The following is a 20653-nucleotide window of genomic DNA, read 5'->3' as shown; positions in this document are numbered from 1 at the left end:
AACTCTTGGGAGAATACTTGGGATAATTCTTGGGATAACCCTTGGGAAAACTCTTGGGATAACTCTTGGGATAACCCTTGGGATAACCTTTGGGACAACTCTTGGGATAACTCTTTGGATAATGCTTCGGATTAGGCTTGGGATAACCCTTGGGATAAGTCTTGTGATAACCCTTGGGATTATCCTTGGAATAATTCTTGGGATAACACTTTGGATAACTCTTGGGATAACTATTGGGATAACTCTTTGGATAATGCTTGGGATAACTCTTGGGATTATCCTTGGAATAATTCTTGGGATAACACTTTGGATAACTCTTGGGATAACCCTTGGGAAAACTCTTGGGAAAACCCTTGGGAAAACGTTTGGGATAACTATTGGTATAACTCTTGGGATAATTCTTGGGATAGCCCTTGGGATAACTCTAGGGAAAACTCTCTTAAGTCAAGAAAAAACATTTAGGGGCACTTTCCCTTTAAAAAGAGGAGAACCTTTTCGTAAATTTGTCTTTTTCGTACCGTCTCCTTTCAAACAAAACATCTTAAAAATATCCATTATATCTTCAAACACTCCCACAGACAAGCCTATACGACATGGTCCTGCTGACCAGATGGGAGACTGTTCTGATTAGCAGCTCTTTTGACGTAGAGTCGAGATTTCAAGTGTTAAAGGGACTGACAGGAAATATGCGTCGTGTCTAGCTGCTAAATTCAGCCGCAAAACTTTTCTGCTTCTGAAACTCATTTCTTTAAGAACATCAAAAAGAAGGAAGGCTTTAAATATGTCTTTGAAGTCTTTGAAGTCTACGGGAGCGTCATCTTGCATCTTATTTTAGGCAAATGTGCCCCTTTAAATGCCACGTGTACATGCCCTCCTGGACCATCTGCTTGTGCATTCCAGAAGTGGATTGTCATTTACCTTTTATAATCCTTGTGCTTCATGTGTTTTGTCTTTTTGCAGCTAATCTTGAAGAAATCCTCTCGGGACTGACATCTTACACACTGTGGAAGTCTGGCGATATTACCATGGCACATTAGGTTCATGTGTCTCCAGGGGCCCCTGATTAAGGATGTGTGTTGGAGGCTGAACATATTATATTTGCAAAGTAGGTCACATTTTCTACACTTTTGGGTCATTAAGGAAAAATGAATCCTGTTCCAAATAGAGATTGACATGAGTAAATATCTAGCGTCAGAAGAGAAGGTTGTTTATATTCTGCTACCGATGGTCTGGTAGAAAATAAGAACTTAACGTGTTATCCAATAATGATCGATTGTTTAAATCTACTCATACTTCAAAATACATGACTTAACATTATTATTATCTAAGAAAGGAACACAAATATAAACTGTAGCTAACACAGGATCCATCATTCACAATAGGTGATGTCACAGCTCACCTCCCCCTCCTGTACAGTGACTGATAACACCTCTATATACAGTAGATAACACAGAATCCACCATTCACAATAGGTGATGTCACAGCTCACCTCCTCCTCCTGTACAATGACTGATATCTACTGTATATAGAGGTGTTAACACAGGATCCAACATTCACAATAGGTGATATCACAGCTCACCTCCTCCTCCTGTACAATGACTGATAACACCTCTATATACGGTAGATAAAACAGGATCCATCATTCACAATAGGTGATGTCACAGCTCACCTCCCCCTCCTATACAATGACTGATAACACCTCTATATACAGTAGATAACACAGGATCCATCATTCACAATAGGTGATGTCACAACTCACCTCCCCCTCCTGTACAATGACTGATAACACCTCTATATACAGTAGATAACATGGGATCCACCATTCACAATAGGTGATGTCACAGCTCACCTCCTCCTCCTGTACAATGACTGATAACACCTCTATATACAGTAGATAACACAGGATCCACCATTCACATTAGGTGATGTCACAGCTCACCTCCTCCTCCTGTGCAATGACTGATAACACCTCTATATACAGTAGATAACACAGCATCTGCCATTCACAATAAGTGATGTCACAGCTCACCTTCTCCTCCTATACAATGACTGATAACACCTCTATATACAGTAGATAACACAGGATCCACCATTCACAATAGGTGATGTCACAGCTCACCTCCTCCTCCTGTACAATGACTGATAACACCTATATATACAGTAGATAACGCAGCATCTGCCATTCACAATAGGTGATGTCACAGCTCACCTCCTCCTCCTCTTCCTTCACAATGACCTTTGTCCATATTGGAGCATGCTGGGGTCTAATATTAGATCATGTAAGTTTTATAAAAATTGCAAGATTTTTTTTTAATTTAGTTAAAAAACCCACAATTTTTAAACAAAATATTTTAACTTAAAAACTTGTTTGAAACAATCGTTCATTTTCAGATGACTCTTGGTGGTCTCGGGTTTATTAGGGGGTGAGTGTTTTGGTCTCTGGGGCACTATACTCAGTGTGCTCTTTTGACCTGATCATTGGGAAGGTGTCACGGGTGCTTGAACTGCGCCCAATCCCCAAAACACGGCACCACCATGGCACACTGTAGTATGCAGAAACTTTTTGGAAAGTTTTTTTGTTTTTGCTAATAGAGTTTATCATAGCTTTTATGGAGATAAGAAGTGATATTTACACTGAGGTCCTGGTCTCTGAAGAGGTCGGAAGGTTCCTCTTCCTTATAGGAAGACACCGACATGTTAAAGGACACACGATATATGGAGACCCCTTACAGTTTTTGCAGCCCCTCCTTTAATTTGGCATCTTCTAATCCCATCAGTGTTTCCTTCCACATTTTGATTTTGCCTGTACAGAAGAGGCAGAAGGTCAAACAATGAAGGGCGCAAGTCCCAAAACCAGAGAACCCAGAAGAAATGTAGAAGAACATGACAAGGACATACAAAGTGGAGATGAGCAGAAGGTCAAACAATGAAGTGGCAGAAGGTCAAACAATGAAGGGCGCAAGTCCCAAAACCAGAGAACCCAGAAGAAATGTAGAAGAACATGACAAGGACATACAAAGTGGAGATGAGCAGAAGGTCAAACAATGAAGGGCGCAAGTCCCAAAACCAGAGAACCCAGAAGAAATGTAGAAGAACATGACAAGGACATACAAAGTGGAGATGAGCAGAAGGTCAAACAATGAAGGGCGCAAGTCCCAAAACCAGAGAACCCAGAAGAAATGTAGAAGAACATGACAAGGACATACAAAGTGGAGATGAGCAAAAGATTTGTGCTGTCCAATCCATTCCTCGGTGGCAGCCGGACTAGGAGAGACTTCACTTTTGCATTGCCACCCTAGTGGTGGAACAGTCCGACATTACTTGTTCCTGTGATAATACTATGTCCATGACGCAACAATGTCATCACATTTCAGATAGGCTGAAGATGTTGGCTGTAGAAGTGAACAATGTCCTGATCTGGCCAAGGAGGTCTGGACTGGATGCTGAGACTGAGGATCTCAGAGGCAACTAAGCAAACTCCTGTTATGGTTCCTTGCATGGAGTCCAAGATTTATTTGTATCTTTTTTTAATGAATTTACTATGGTCTTCTACCTCTTTTTGGGTGTACTCACACTTAATTTATTTTAGGAAGACCCCAAAATCAGAGAAGTTGGCTATTGAAGGACTTATGATCTGTTTCTGCTGTAAAAACTGCTCAAATACCCAGTTTGAAGACACCGTTAGGTTTTTTTTGTGTGGTGTTTTGCTAAAACTAGTTTTTGAAGTTTTACTTTAAAAGAACTACCACTTAAAGAAGCCTTAATCCTCCTCATCTTCCTCCTCCCATCAAAGTTTTATCGTTTTAATATATTATACAGCACTGTGCACTTACAATTGCTCATTTTCCCTTTCTACCCAGATAATTCTTCTACTTTCTCCACTATATGTAGAAACAGGAAGTCTCTTTTCCCTGCATGAGTCATAAGTTCCCGCCAGAGGGAGGAGGGAGCAGCTGGGTCAGGAGTTGAAGGGGGGCAATGATTCATGCAGAGAAAAGAAACGTCCTATTTCTACACAGAGAAGAGAAAAGAGAAGCATTAGCCGGGTAGAAAGGGAAAATGAGCAATTGTAAGTACACAGCGCTATATAATATGATGACGCAAACTTTGATGGGATGAGGAAGAGGAGGAGGAGGGCTTCTTTAAATGGAAACTAAAATAGTGATATAACTGCTAAATGTTACCACTTAGGAGTTCTTTACTCTCACTATTTTCTCGAGAAACAAAAATTCTTCTACATGTGAAATCTACAAAAAATCCTTCCAGGCAGGCTTTAAAGGGATTTTTTTTTATTCTGGTCCATCAGGGTGTGTTATCCGGCAGCTATGAAGTGCACATGAATATTTTTACTTTGGAGATTCTTGCACTGGGCCGTGTGAAGAATCCACTTTTGCTGCTGGAAGCAATAACATTTAGGGCACCCGACTGTGATCAGACTGCCAGGTCTTGTTTTGACTTTTGTAATATAACTCCTGGGTTAGTGATTTGTGGAGACTGCTGGTTTAGCACATTTTAACTATTTCTCCAACATGTGTCTATCCAGCTATTGCAAAACTGAGCCTTCCTTAACCCCTTCATGCTCCATGATGGATCCATCATAGAGCTATTCAGGGTCTAAGCAGCAGGCTCAGGGGCTGAACCCGCTCCCTACAAGGCAGATACCGGCTGTGTTACACACCCAACATCTGCCTCAGGTAGCAGTAATCGGCATTAGGTCTGATCGCTGCTGTTAACCATTTAATTTCTGCCACCTGTATTTAAGCTGTGCAATCCCGCTCAATAACTTCTCCATCCGTGACGTTAAAGACCGCTTTCGCTGCCATCTTGGTACTCCTGGGAAGCCCAGGAATAGAATTGGCTTCATAGAACACAGTGATTTTCACTATATACTGCAATGGAGTAGTAAAAAGAAGAAGTGATCAAATAACGGCAAATTCATGTTCTCTATAGGGACTAAACTAATTAAAAAAATACAAATTTAAATCACCCCAAATTTTCCCAGTTTAAAAAAAGGGAAAAAATGTATATATTTGGTATCGCCGCTTCCTTAAGTCTAATCCATTAATATATAAAATTGTTTTGAGAAATATCATTAAGTAACAAAAAATTTAACCGACTAATTACTATTTTTTGGTTCCTGCACCTCCCACAAAAAATGCAATAAAAAGCTTTCAAAACATAGTATATACCCCAAAATGGTATCAGCAAATACTACAGCTCGGCACACAGAAGACAAGAACTCAGACAGAACCATAGGTGGAAAAATAAAAACGTTATGTGTCTCAGAAAATGGCAAGACCATTCAATTTTTCTTTTTTTTTTCTTTTTTTATAAATATAACATTTTTTAAGGTACTAAACTAATACAACCTTAGACCAGTAAGGTATCGCCACAATCGTACAGGGCTGGAGATGTTACCAGGTTAATTCCCCAAAAAAACAATGACCTAATTTTTTTCTTTGCAACAATTTTTACCCCTTTTGGAGCTTTTTTCCTCACTTTTCAGTACATTATATGGTAAACTCAATGATGACATTGAAAATTAGAACTCGCCCATCAAAAAATAAGCCCCCATATGATAAAATTGACCAAAAATTAAAAAATGGAAAGAAAAAATATAAACACAAAAATGAAAATTGTCTGCATCATTAATGGGTTGAAACTCGGCCATATGGAAAGATTTTAGGCGCTGCTTTTGCTGGTGATTGGCTGCAGCATCAGCCGGGGGACCCAAGCAACTTTGGAAGTGGAGCAACAGGGGATGAGCAAGGTGAGTATCATATACTTTATTATTTAAAGAATGCAGGATGTTTTTTATTTATTTATATAAATCATGGGTTGATGACCCCTATAACATCATTTCTAGGTCCATGGTGTTGAAATACAACCCTGCTGTTTCAGAACTTGATCTTTTCAATGTGTTAATAGAACAACTCTTTTTTGACAAGAACGAAGTGTAAAGATCTTTGTTGTTTGTTTCGTGAAGAAAACAGAGCTGGCTCGCTGAAACATTTCTTAATTAAGGTTGGCAACTGAGAAAACTTTTGGCAGGAAGAATGGAACAGTCCTTAGTATGTGGCAATCTGGTCACACGTAAAGAAAAGGTTTCCTGACTGATCGAGAAATAGCAAAAAAGGTCTTTTCAGGGAAGGATTTCAATAGGGATTCTTGTAAGAGGTACCGAGACCAAATGTCACCAAGGACGGGCAGAGTTGATTGAAGGTCTAAGATTACTAAATAATCCAAAAAGTGAAGAAATAAAGGGTTGAAAAGCAAATTTGTTTTGGAAATGGTTGCAAACCCAACTTAAGATCTCAAGTCTTTTGAGACTTTATCAAATCCTTTTTGTGGGAAGAATAGATTTTTCTTGACAACTATTACTATGGTAAACGGTCTTCTAGAACTTTGATGCATCTCAATCTCCTCAATCTCCAAGCTGAAGCTTCTCTCGACGAAGGCTATCAAACGATATGTTTTGTAACCAAGTTCTACAGGGCCAAAAAAGGAATGATCGAGTTTTCTTCTAACATTTCTTCTAACAATTTCCACTATATTGGTGGCAGAAAAGTTAAGATTTAGATTTAATTTAACTTTTTTCAGATGTTGGAAAATTCTTCTTTACTTGTAGACCGAGACAATGTCCCATCAGAGAGGGAAGACACAACAAAGAGCTTCATTGTAGAGAGATTAAAATATCTGTACTTTGGACTTTTCTTTGGTTGTTATTAGTACAAATTATAGAGGGGACTTGAGTTTTCAGCTCTTTCCACAGATTCCCGATTGGATTGAGGTCTGGACTGTGACTTGGCCATTCTAACACCTAGATACGTTTATTTGTGAACCATTTCATTGTAGATTTTGCTTTATGTTTGGGATCATTGTCTTGTTGGAAGACAAATCTTCGTCCCAGTCTCAGGTCTTTTACAGACTCCAACACGTTTTCTTCAAGAACGGTCCTGTATTTGGCTCCATCCATCTTCCCATCAATTTTTAACCATCTTCCCTGTCCCTGCTGAAGAAAAGCAGGCCCAAACCATGATGCTGCCACCACCATGTTTGACAGTGGGGATGATGTGTTCAGGGTGATGAGCTGTGTTGCCTTTACGCCAAACATATCGTTTGGCATTGTTGCCAAAACGTTCGATTTTGGTTTCATCTGACCAGAGCACCTTCTTCCACATGTTTGGTGTGTCTCCCAGGTGGCTTGTTGCAAACTTTAAACAACACTTTTTATAGATATCTTTGAGAAATGGCTTTCTTCTTGCCACTCTTCCATAAAGGCCAGATTTGTGCAGTGTACGACTGATTGTTGTCCTATGGACAGACTGTCCCACCTCAGCTGTAGATCTCTGCAGTTCATCCAGAGTGATCATGGGCCTCTTGGCTGCATCTCTGATCAGTCTTCTCCTTGTTTGAGATGAAAGTTTAGAGGGACGGCCGGGTCTTGGTAGATTTGCAGTGGTATGATACTCCTTCCATATCAATATGATCGCTTGCACAGTGCTCCTTGGAATATTTAACATTTTGGAAATCATTTTGTATCCAAATCCGGCTTTAAACTTCTCCACAACAGTATCACGGACCTGCCTGTTGTGATCCTTGGTCTTTATGATGCTCTCTGTGCTTCAAACAAAACCCTGAGACTATCACAGAGCAGGTGCATTTATACGGAGACTTGATTACACACAGGTGGATTATATTTATCATCATTAGGCATCTAGGACAACATTGGATCATCCAGAGATCCACAATGAACTTCTGGAGTGAGTTTGCTGCACTGAAAGTATAGGGGCCGAACAATATTGCACGCCCCACTTTTCAGCTTTTGAATTTCCACAAAAATTTAAAATAACCAATAAATTTCGTTCAACTTCGCAATTGTGTTCCAGTTGTTGTTGTTAGTTTCTTGATTATTTCATTAGGGTAATGTGACGTCATGAAAGAGAAACTCTGATACCAGAACTTTTTTTAGCCAGGGATAGCCTAGAATTTCATAGATTATCATGAGATAATTATCAGTTTCAAAGGAATGGTCACAATGAGACAAATCCTTTATCAGAGTTGTCTGAGGTTATAAGAAAGTTTTGTTTTGTCCTGAACCAGCGCCCCTCTTGTTCATAGGATGACTGTTATTGCAGAACGTCCCTTTAACTAAATAGAACTAAGCCGTAATTATCAGAAGGAGTCAATAGCCAATGCTAGTGTTGTTTCTGTAATTTTGCATGGCCACTTCCATTTGCAACCAAAAAAAGTCGTCTATGTATCGTGTCCACCATTTAGAAACTAAAACTTGCTGTTGTGCATGGTGATCATTTTTATGGGTAAAAATAACAAGTAGCAGAGCTAAAATGAAAAATACTTCTGAATCCCCATGTTGGAATTGACCAGTTTCTCTTGATTTTGAATGTCAACCGCTAGGGGCCATGAATGTTCCAAGGAGACAAATGAGAAACTGAGACAGTTGTGGAGGCCAAACCAATATGTTTAAGTTAATTCTGCTCAATGTTAATTAAATGATTTTGTTAAAAAAATAAAAATGATATGATGTTGATAATCTGCAGCTGGTAAAAATATGTTTTACATTAAGGCTTAAACTGTATATACTCGAGTAGAAGCCTGACCCAAGCATAAGCCGAGGCACCTAATTTTGCCACGAAAAACTGGGAAAATGTATTGACTCGAGTATAAGCCGGGTATGCATTGTCTCCTAATCCCAATTCTGGTATACATGGTTCCTTATCCCCATCCTTGCATGCATGGCTCCTTATCCCCGTCCTTGTCTGCATGGCTCCTCATCCCTGTCCTGGTATGCATGGCTCTTCATTCCTATCCTTGTATGCATAGTGCCTCATCCCTATCCTTGTATGCATGGCCCCCATGAAAAAAGCCTAAAAAAATTAAAAAAACCTCCTACTTACCTTCACTGCGCACCCTCACAGCATTTTGTTGTTCCGGCTTCCAGCAGCACCTGCAGCCGAGCGATCATGTGACTCCGCTCATTAAGGTAATGAATATTCACCTCTCTCCACTCAGCTGGGACACATGATCACTCAGCCACAGGAGCTTCTGGAAGCCGGAACAATAAGATGCTGCAAGGGCGTGCAGGGAAGGTAAGTAGGAGGTTTTTCTTTACTTCTGCTGGAAGACGGTGGCTGCCGCTGTAACTGTGCATGCGCTATAAGAGAAAGTAATACTCATTGCCATTGCAGTAAATATTCATTTCTCTTTAGCAGCGGGCACAGTTACAGCCACAGCCACCGGCTCCTGCATCCTGTGACCTGCTGCTCTGCCGCTCCTCCTCCCCGCCAGCTCCTGCCTCCTGTGACCCACTGATCCGCTGCTCCCCCTTCCCCGCCAGCTTCTGGGACAATGACTCGTGTATAAGCTAAAAGCTGAGGGGGGCATTTTCAGCACAAAAAAGTGCTTAAAAACTCAGCTTATTCACAAGTATATACAGTAATTTGCAATAGTAATTATCCCTCAGATGCTATTTGCCCCAATCACCTCAATTTACTACCACTGCAAGCCTAATTTGAATTATTATTTGAGATGAGTGAGCACTAAAATACTCGGATGTTCATTATCTGAACTGAGCAATTCCTAGTGCTTGAATGCTCTTTTCGAGTAACGAGTATAATGGGAGTCAATGGGATTTCCAAGCATTTTTCCAGCAGACCCTCCAAAGAGTTCTGGCTGGCAGTGAAAATATTGAAATGGATGGAAAAAGTGATGAATAGAGGAAAAGCAGCATGGGGAAGACCCCTGGAAGCATCTCTGATTCCCAAATCGCTACTGAGAACAATGGTGTCACAATTTTACTCCACTTTAAGGACTGACAATAAAACATTCAAAATTGACAAAAAGTTGGAGTTTACAGAAAAAACATGTTAAGAATTATTCTTTTCTGTATAATGTCTTGCATATAACGCAAAATTTAAAAAGGATTTTTTAAATAATAATTTAAAGTATACCAAAATTGAAATTTTTAGTAAAAACTTTAAAATTTCAGTGTAGTTTATGAAGGAAACAAGAAAAGCCAAAAAATGTGATGCAAGAGGGACTCCAATACAGTACACCCTCTATTACGGTAGACATAAAGGTGGGCCTCATACCATGCACATTCTGTTCAAATTTTCATGTAGTTGTACTCCTACACTAATAAAAGTTCTGCACCATGCAAAGCCTGCCAAAAATTACATTCATACAAGCTTGAAGGCACCAACTTCTACTGGTGAGTCTCAATTTAACGGAGTTTGGGGGGCAGTAGCTGGGTTACCACTAGTTCTGTCCCTTAAGGCACTGGAGGACCACCTAGCACTGCAATGTAATTTACCAATTTTTAGGTTCCTGCTTATCATACCAGTATTTATAAAGATGCCATCTTCTGCGGGGTAACACAGCTGGGTTCTGACTTAGATGAAACAACCAAACCAAAAATATAGAATAATGCTTATTTAGTTACATGGTCACTAATATCTGTTGATCAGCATACCGTGGGTAAAGAATGATTTGGTTTATGATAGGAAACCAAAAGTTGCAAGAATTTTCATAATTGGTTACAAGACTTTCCCTGAGTGTTGTTTGGAGCTCTTCATCTAGCTTGACCTTATTTTCAACTCTTATCTTTCCTTACACACTAATATCGGTTGGGGTGTTCGTTCAACTGACGTCTGGTTACAACTCATGACAGCTCCAAAACAGAATCCCTTTCTTGCCCCATTTATTGCGTCAGGATCTACACAAGGTCCCTTGATTCATTGGCCATCCGGTGACCGGGAGAATGCTGGCTCTTCAATGAAGGTTACTGACAATTCTATGGATTATGCAAGCACGAATGCTCTTCCTGTGTGGGAGGTCACTCTGCTTTCCGTTGCCCTCGACCTCCATCTAGATTGCCCTGGAAGCCAACACAAACAACCCAAAGACTCCAGCGAGCATGGCCGTGGCTAGATCTTTGCCCCAACAAATCTGCGGCAGGTCAAATTAGATATGGATTTACATATTTTTTTCATCCCCTTTCAATATAACAGTTCCCCAATATTCTTACATAAATGAAATTCGACAGTAAAATACCCAGACGTTTTAAGGGACGAGTTGTTTAAGAGGTTTCATTGGGTAGAATGGTTGGCCCTTTCAGTTCCCTTCCATATTCTAATTTACCAGTTTCCTCCATTGGGGTGGTCCACAAAAAGCAGCCTGGAAAATTCCATCTAATAAATCATCTGTCTCATCCTAACATTAAGTCAGTAAATTATGGTATTCCCCTTGAAGATGCCTCAGTGTCTTATGTCTCTTTTGATAGAGCCGTTTGGCTGATCAGAGATACTGGGGTCAGAGCACTGTTAGCAAGCTGATATTGAATCTGCTTTTCGCCTTTTTCCTGTGCATCCGGACTGTTATTATCTCCTAGGTTGATCGGTTAATGGCAAGTACTCTTTTGAAACGTGCCTCCCTATGGGTTGTTCCATATTGTGCCATTATTTTGAATTGTTTAGTACTTTTCTTGAATGGATTGTGTGGTATGAAACTGGTTCCAGATTTGTTACTCATTACTTGGACGATTTCCTTTTCGTCGGTCGTAATGCATCGGGTGAATGCCAACAATTACTAGGTACTTTTAAACTCCTCATGGAAAAATGTTGGGTTATTTTTTCCTTGAAAAAAAAATCTAGGGCCCTACTTGTGTGTTATCCTTCTTAGGTAATGAAACTGATACTCAGTCTATGGTTTTCCGGTTACCTCCTGAAAGAAATTCTAAGTTCAAAGCCCTCTTTGATAGTCTTTGTTCAGTTAAGAAGGTAACCCTTTCTTAAATCCAATTGCTTTTGGGTTTCCTGGTTTTTGCGTGTAGAGTCATCCTCATGGGCAGAGTGTTCTCTGAGCATCTATTTTTGTCATCGAGGAGGGCCAGGCATCCTGATAATAGAATCCGCATAACTCGTTCCCTTCATGCGGAGATCCTGGTATGAAAACAATTCCTTTTGTCATTCAATGGTTGGTCAGTTCGGTTTGGAGGCTTCTAGTCAGGAGATTTCGTCATTCACTGATTCCACTGGATCCGTTGGGTTTGGTGCAATTTTTGGTGATATGTTGAGTCAGGGTGCCTGGCCGTTGTTGTGGAGAGAGTCTGGCATTTGCAAAAACCTAACGCTCTTGTAATTATTTCCAACTACCAAATTTGTTTAGGAGGGCACCACAATATATGTAGAGGGATACACCCAAGGTCTGTACAAAATTTATACAATACAAACAGAGAGAAAGCTGCAGACCAAAAATTGGGGATCACCAGACACTAATACAGAAATAATAATTTTATTGAATACAAAGCCAACACACATGTTAAAAACAATTAAAAGTCAAAAGACATGACATCAAAGAACCCAGACAGCCTATAATAAAGCCTAAGACTACCCCTCCCCAGGCCAAACATGATACATGTAGTAAAACAGGAATGTTGATCGCTAATGAAGGTCAAAGTAATATGTGCAGATACCAACAGTGACTCAATGTAAATCACAATAATGCCTATAAATACAAGAACATATATCAGACCCAAAACAGCGCATGGTACAAGTAGAAAGCCTGGGAGCAGTGGAGCCCCTGACGAAGCCACCCTGCGGTGGCGATACGCGTCGGGCATCTCCATGGGCTCCCCTGCTCCCAGGCTTTCTACTTGTACCATGCGCTGTTTTGGGCCTGTATTAGCCACTGTGTTATCATGCACAGTATGGTTTCTTGGTCTGTTCGAGTGCTATGAGTGATACCTGCACTTTGTAGATAGTTTATTCTGAGGCTTCTTGCCCACTATCAGGTAGAATCAGTGCAGTGGAATAATAGTATAATTTGGTTGGTTGCTACGCTGATATATGTTCTTGTATTTATAGGCATTATTGTGATTTACATCGAGTCACTGTTGGTTTCTGCACATATTACTTTGACCTTCATTAGCGATCAACATTCCTGTTTTACTACATGTATCATGTTTGGCCTGGGGAGGGGTAGTCTTAGGCTTTATTATAGGCTGTCTGGGTTCTTTGATGTCATGTCTTTTGACTTTTAATTGTTTTTAACATGTGTGTTGGCTTTGTATTCAATAAAATTATTATTTCTGTATTACATAGTAACATAGTAACATAGTTAGTAAGGCCGAAAAAAGACATTTGTCCATCCAGTTCAGCCTATATTCCATCATAATAAATCCCCAGATCTACGTCCTTCTACAGAACCTAATAATTGTATGATACAATAGTAACATAGTTAGTAAGGGTAACATAGTTAGTAAGTAGTATTAGTGTCTGGTGATCCCCAATTTTTGGTCTGCAGCTTTCTCTCTGTTTATATTATAATTATTTCCAACTGTGGCAGCAGTTGAACTTTCGTCAGATGAATTTGGTAACCGGAAGATTTGATTTTGGACTGATGACTTAAGTGTTGTACATTGTATTAACCATTTGTCATCTTCTTCCCTCCCAGTATTGAGACTGTGGTGACAGTTGGTTCTACGATGTCTTCAGCATATTTGGTTTAGGGCTTGGCATGTTCCTGGTTTCATAAATATAATTGCTAATGCATTGTCTCATTCTCTTTGGTAGGATTTCCAGTCAATGCACCCCAGTGCCAACCCAACGGGTCATCTATGCCCTCCACTTATGTGGGACCTACTGGACATCGGTTAATGGGAATGATCAGGAGTTCCATGTCTCCTCCGAAATGGCAGCTTTACGATAAGATGTGGCACCAATGGAAAGATTTTGTGGGTAACAGAAACGTAGGTGGTGATGAGGTACTACGGTTAGAGGCTGCATTTCAGTACTTATTACATCTTCATGGCATGGGCTTATCTGTCTCTGTAGCCCAGAGACATTTGTAGGGCACTTTCTCCTTTTCAAATTGTTAGCGTGAGGTGATGTTACAAAGCAATTTATGATCCGTCAAGCCCTTAAAGGCTGGCTCAAGGAAAGGGTTTCGACAGACAGCAGGAGGACCATCTCATATGCAGTACTTCTGAAATTAATAGCAGCTTGTAGTAATGTTTGTTCGTCTCCCTGGGAAGCTTCTCTGTTGTCTATTTCTTTTATCCCTTCCTTTTTTGGTGCTCTTCGCATCAGCGAACTTGTTTCTTCATTAATAATGAAACCTGGGGGTTTACAACTCAAAGACATCTGTATATCAGAATCATCGTTGCATATTTGTTTACGTAGGTCAAAACGGATCGGTCTGGTTTAGGGACGTGGATCTTTCTTTTTCCCACTTTAGGTCTTGCTTCTCCCAAAGAGTTTACACTTAATTATACAGTACAGACCAAAAGTTTGGACACACCTTCTCATTTAAAGATTTTTCTGTATCTTCATGACTATGAAAATTGTAAATTCACACTGAAGGCATCAAAACTATGAATTAACACATGTGGAATTATATTCTTAACAAAAAAGTGTGAAACAACTGAAAATATGTCTTATATTCTAGGTTCTTCAAAGTAGCTACCTTTTGCTTTGATGACTGCTTTGCACACTCTTGGCATTCTTTTGATGAGCTTCAAGAGGTAGTCACCGGGAATGGTCTTCCAACAATCTTGAAGGAGTTCCCAGAGATGCTTAGCACTTGTTGGCCCTTTAGCCTTCACTCTGCGGTCCAGCTCACCCCAAACCATCTCGATTGGGTTCAGGTCTGGTGTCTGTGGAGTCCAGGTTATCTAGCGTAGCACCCCATCACTCTCCTTCTTGGTCAAATAGCCCTTACACAGCCTGGAGGTGTGTTTGGGGTCATTGTCCTGTTGAAAAATAAATGATGGTCCAACTAAACGCAAACCGGATGCAATAGCATGCCACTGCAAGATGCTGTCGTAGCCATTCTGGTTCAGTATGCCTTCAATTTTGAATAAATCCCCAACAGTGTCACCAGCAAAGCACCCCCACACCTCCTCCTCCATGCTGGCCATCATTACTTTAAGAAATGAAGGTCAGTCAGTCCGAAAAATTGGGTAAACTTTCAAAATGTCCCCAAGTGCAGTTGCAAAAACCATCAAGCGCTACAAAGAAACTGGCTCACATGAGGACCGCCCCAGGAAAGGAAGACCAAGAGTCACCTCTGCTTCTGAGGATAAGTTTATCCGAGTCACCAGCCACAGAAATCGCAGGTTAACATCAGCTCAGATTAGAGACCAGGTCAATGCCACATAGAGTTCTAGCAGCAGACACATCTCTACAACAACTGTTAAGAGGAGACTTTGTGCAGCAGGCCTTCATGGTAAAATAGCTGCTAGGAAACCACTGCTAAGGACAGGCAACAGGCAGAAGAGACTTGTTTGGGCTAAAGAACAGAAGGAATGGACATTAGACCAGTGGAAATCTGTGCTTTGGTCTGATGAGTCCAAATTTGAAATCTTTGGTTCCAACCACCGTGTCTTTGTGCAACGCAGAAAAAGTGAACGGATGGACTCTACATGCCTGGTTCCCACCGTGAAGCATGGAGGAGGAGGTGTGATGGTGTGGGGGAGCTTTGCTGGTGACACTGTTGGGGATTTATTCAAAATTGAAGGCATACTGAACCAGCAAGGCTACCATAGCATCTTTCAGTGGCATGCTATTCCATCCGGTTTGCGTTTAGTTGGACCATCATTTATTTTTCAACAGGACAATTACCCCAAACACACCTTCAGGCTGTGTAAGGGCTATTTGACCAAGAAGGAGAGTGATGGGGTGCTACGCCAGATGACCTGGCCTCCACATTCACCAGACCTGATCGTAATCAAGATGGTTTGAGGTGAGCTGGATCGCAGAGTGAAGGCAAAAGGGCCAACAAGTGCTAAGCATCTCTAGGAACTCCTGTTGGACGACCATTTCCGGTGACTACCTCTTGAAGCTCATCAAGAGAATGCCAAGAGTGTGCAAAGCAGTCATCAAAGCAAAAGGTGGCTACTTTGAAGAACCTAGAACATAAGACATATTTTCAGTTGTTTCACACTTTTTTTTTTGTTAAGAATATAATTCCACATGTGTTAATTCATAGTTTTGATGCCTTCAGTGTGAATTTACAATTTTCGTTGTCATGCAAATACAGAAACATCTTTAAATGAGAAGGTGTATCCAAACTTTTGGTCTGTACTGTATATAGTGGCCTTAGCTATGTTTGTATTGTGTCTAGAGTCTTGTAAAACACAATAAAAATTAAAAAGTCATTACTCTTGAAAGGACTTGAGGTGACATCAGATCTTGAAAGAGCTTAAAATTTCACAATAGCAGTATTTTATCGAGACATGCTGCTAACTTTAACAGGCTGCACGTGTAACATTTCCTGATAGAGCACCCAGAGGTGGGTTTCAAAGCTGCCCACCTCGCATCACTCATCTCAGGATATGTCAAGCCAAGAAGAAAGGCAATGAAGGACGAATCTGTAGGTAACTTAGATTTTAGGTTTTACGATCCTTCAAAATCTTAGCTCCTTGGGTTCTAAATGTTGAATACATCCGTCCAACTTCCTCCTCTTCCAACTTCCCCGGATATGTGTTTTTTTATTTTTGTAACTGGGAATCTTTAACTTGGAGTTAATCCAGTCTCTTGATGCAACTGGATTAAGTTGATTAATGGAAATTTATATAAATGTTTACTTCATTTGGCGGCCAAAAAGGAAAGCCTTCTGGGCATTACTCAAGGGAATGCCGAGAGTACACGACAGCCCTAATGTGAAGGAAAGCATTAAAATTAAGAAAACTCTAATCATTCACATTGACATATACTTTCTATTTCAGAACCTGATTTTAAATAACCTGAAATCTCTTTTAGATGCTTCCTTTCTCTACAAGCTAAGACACAAACATCAACTATTCTGCCCCACCTTACCGACGCAGACTGGAACCCACAATTAAGGATAAACGTTTCACATCTCAGCACTCTAAAATTTTTTTTACATAGTGACAGCAGCGGGATCCAAAACAATACTTCACACATGACTTAACTCATAAACTCCTTAATAGAAATTGTTTTTGTAAAAATTAGCCTTTTTGATGATGATGTCTGGGTGGAGGCGTCTCTTCAAAAGAAAAATAATGTTTAAGATTTCTTTGACATTTGTGACAGTTTTATAGAACTTTTATCTCACCACATTCGTAAATCCTTGCAAGATAGTTTTGGATCAACTGTATGGTTTCAACAAAGGCACTTGATGGGGGATCCTCCGATAATGTTACCTTAATTTTCCACTGAAGGTTACGTCTGTGATTCCACATGCACAAGCTGAGGAGACTATATGTCCAATCTGAGCATACTGCGTGTCCAAGCTGAGTATTGAACATGTAGAAGCTGAGGATTCCACGTGTCCAAGCTGAGCTGTAAGGATTCACTAGCTTGCAGTCACACAGAGCAACTGCAGACTTATATCCCAAGCCCAGACAACTCCTTTAAGGATCATTCTATTTTGAATCTTCAGACCAAACAATGTCACTCCTGTTTTCATCAAGAGCTGTTATATTTTCATGTTGTATAGTGCCAAATGCATAATGAACTCACCTCCTTCCTATGTTAAACTCCTTAAATGCTGCAGTCAAAAACGACCTCAGCATCTAAGGTGTTTAAAAAAGTGAGGTGGTTTCCTCTGCCTGGCCATCAGAAGCCTGCAATGAGTTTATCAATTTTTCCCATGTTACTGACTCTTCTTCATTGTATCTTAGGAGAGAAAGGGAAAAACTTGGCCTCGCGATCATGGGAGGAACCACTTTTATGCCAAAATGGAAAGTGTTCTTCATGCTTCATTCTTCACCTCCTTGAACGTGTGATTGGAATCAACAAAAACTTCCAAAATCACTGAATTTCTATGTGTTTAATTTTTTTTTACTGAGGTCCAGGAAGCTTGCCGAGTCATTCGGTAGTCTAGGAGGTCTCCCTTTCAGTCTATCCAGGATAGTTGGCAACTGTGCTAGATAAATAATGCTTCTAACACAGCTCCGCGACATGTGGCCGCTCGAAGGTCAATACACAATGGAAAGTTCTTTAGCTTATTTTAACAATTTTTCTATATGATTTTCTAGTTTATGGTGAAGTCACCTAAGAGTTCAAACAAGTCAAGAGCCTCTCGAGATGATCAAAGTGCTACCGGGCCCACTAGACCTCGATGACACTTTACTATGTAGGATCTAACCTCATTTTCTAATATTTGTCGTTCTTTAAGAGAATAGCTGAAATGTAGACTTTATTATATTAGACCTCAGTAAACGGCAGATCCGTAGTCACCATGTGCGTAAGTGGAAGCTCCTTGGCCCAAATGCATAGTCTGTAACAAGACCTGACTTACCATGGGTCATTTATGATATTGGTGTCTTCTAAAGTGACAGAGTGGGTCTTTGGGCCGATAGCCCAGGTGCATCTGTTGCCTCTGCACCCATTATAGGGATCTTCCTGTTGGGCTCTCAAGGTGGTGTTGTATGATATCCCTTCATGATGTCGTGTAGAGTAAGGGGGACGAAAGGGGCAATTGCTCAAGTGCAAAATTCTATAGGGTTTCAACCACCCAACCCATCGCTATGAAAATGATCAAAAGACCAGCCCTGATCCCTAGGAAATCCTCACTAAGAGGCTGTGAAGTGCAATTTCTTTTGCAGTTTGCAGCAGGGTCGTAACAATCGGAAAGAGGACACACATTTTGCTGAAATGTATTGTGGCGCAGAGACCCGTCAGGTCCTTGCAATGCAACATACACTGACAGTCATTCACAGGCCGGCAGCTGACGACGGCATGTAAGTCACTGGCGCTGCATGGCAGTGACGTTATACGCTGCCCATCACTTCTACGCTGAAGTCAACTGCCGTCTTATGCACTGACTATGGAAAAATGGGCCATATGCAATGGGAGCGCGGTGAAGGTGAGTAGAATTGTCTATTTTTCTATATATGTCTTAGAGAAGAGCCTCAAAACAGGGACATTATTACTGGAAGAGGCCCAGGAAGGGTGAACGTTATACCAGGATGGGGGGCCTATATTACTGGAAGGGGCCAGAATGGGACCTTATACCAGAATGGGGGATTTTATTGCATGGGGGTGTAACACATATGTCTTCACAGGATCTGGAACGCTACAATGGCCCATATATCTGTCGGACATGTAAGTGGGGCCAGGGATCCAAGTTTTGCACCGAGGCCCATCAGACTCTAGTTACTGAGTCACTGGCTCACAGGTGCAGTGAGTGCAAAGGACCCAACAAGCAAGTCACAACGCATGGCCGCCCCTCCTTTTGCAGCGCGCAGCAAGGCATCAGTCGAAATTACTTTTACAAGATGCTCTGCTATACTTAGAACTAGGGGCAGAGTTAATACTAGAATTAAGTCTAGAATTAGCGCTAGAGTTAAGATTAGCAATACAGCTAGGACCAGGGTTAAGGTTAGGAATAACATTAAGGGATAGGACTCTGGTAAGTAATAGTGCTAGGGATATGGTAATAAAATAATGCTCTCAGTGTGTAAAACAAGATAATCTTGTAGTTATGATATCTTTTAATGGCTAACAAAAATAAAATAAATTATGTTAGAAAGCAAGCTTTCGAGACTTCTTAGGTCCCTTCTTAGGTCCCTTCCTTAATTGGATTAGATTAGTGGTGTGAACGTTTTATAGTCCCAATATCCAAGATCAGAGGCCTGGTGCCCTCACTGTCTCTGGAGCAGATTCTTCAGATTCTGTAGTGCACAGAATTAAGTACACCACATTGGAAGAAGAACATGTGAATGTCCCGGGAACCTTATAGTCCTACTGTGTGTTGGGAATCTGAAACCTGTCTTTGATCTCTACACGAGTGCAGGTTTTGCAGTTCTTCACATGGTACTGATAAGTTCCTCTCGGTGTATCTGAGGACATTGAACTTCGGATCATGAGGTTTCTTAAATTTGGAGGATGCCTGTAGAACAGCAAGGGAGGGCCGTTGAATATTGTCTTTATCTGGTCATCCTTGTGTAAGATGTGGTGAAGTTTTTTTTAGCAGTTTTTCTCAGTACCTTAATCTGTGGGTTGTAGGTCTCCACCAGAGGCACACAATTATTTTCCTCTTTTTCTCCATCTTGAAGTAATTGACTTCTAGGAATCCTTGTGCCTCTAATGATCCGATCATCAATGGAGGTGCGGTGGCAGCCTTGATTGAAAATTGTCTTTTTAAGATGTGTTAAGTGTTCATCTCGATCCGTTGGGCTGGAACAGTTACGATTATATCTAAGGAACAAAAACCTATATAGAAAAGAAATCCCATAAATAAGAGTCAATTAAGTTGTACCATGAATACCAAAATACAAAGCGTAAACCAAAAAGAAGTATTCACAGAAAATTGTATACAGTGTAAACTTTTATCGATAAATATTAAGACATGACTGCACAACAATAAAGAAAAGAAAAATAATTACATAAGACATAATTATAAAAAAAATGAAGAGTTTAAAAAACAAAATATAAAACAATGATATGTGGTAGGGCAGGATATGTCACCCGAATTGGCAAAAAATAAATCAAAACAATTATACATCCATAGTAACAATCAAAATTATGGGGGCTGCTGTACACGCATTAATCAATATTAAAGATACATTAATTCATAATATAAAGTGCCTAATGCTGTATTTAATTAATTTAAATACTAATGACCCAATGTGTGTAAGAAATTGACGTATCTTTGTTAAAAGATA

The 20653-nt window shown here is 40.4% G+C and overlaps 1 long non-coding RNA gene across 1 annotated transcript in view; it reads left to right on the top strand.

Annotated features, from left to right (window-relative positions):
- LOC138657589 (uncharacterized) overlaps window positions 1–14207 on the top strand; it is a 108163-nt gene extending 93956 nt beyond the window's left edge. The window contains exons 2-3 of the long non-coding RNA XR_011317078.1: window positions 961–1105; window positions 13593–14207. This is a non-coding gene — a long non-coding RNA (uncharacterized lncRNA). The remainder of the gene's footprint in view (window positions 1–960; window positions 1106–13592) is intronic.
- Window positions 14208–20653: the final 6446 nt, after the last annotated feature.

This window comes from Ranitomeya imitator, chromosome 1, assembly GCF_032444005.1.
Source record: "Ranitomeya imitator isolate aRanImi1 chromosome 1, aRanImi1.pri, whole genome shotgun sequence".
NCBI lineage: Eukaryota > Metazoa > Chordata > Amphibia > Anura > Dendrobatidae > Ranitomeya > Ranitomeya imitator.
This window is presented reverse-complemented; position numbering and strand designations above follow the sequence as displayed.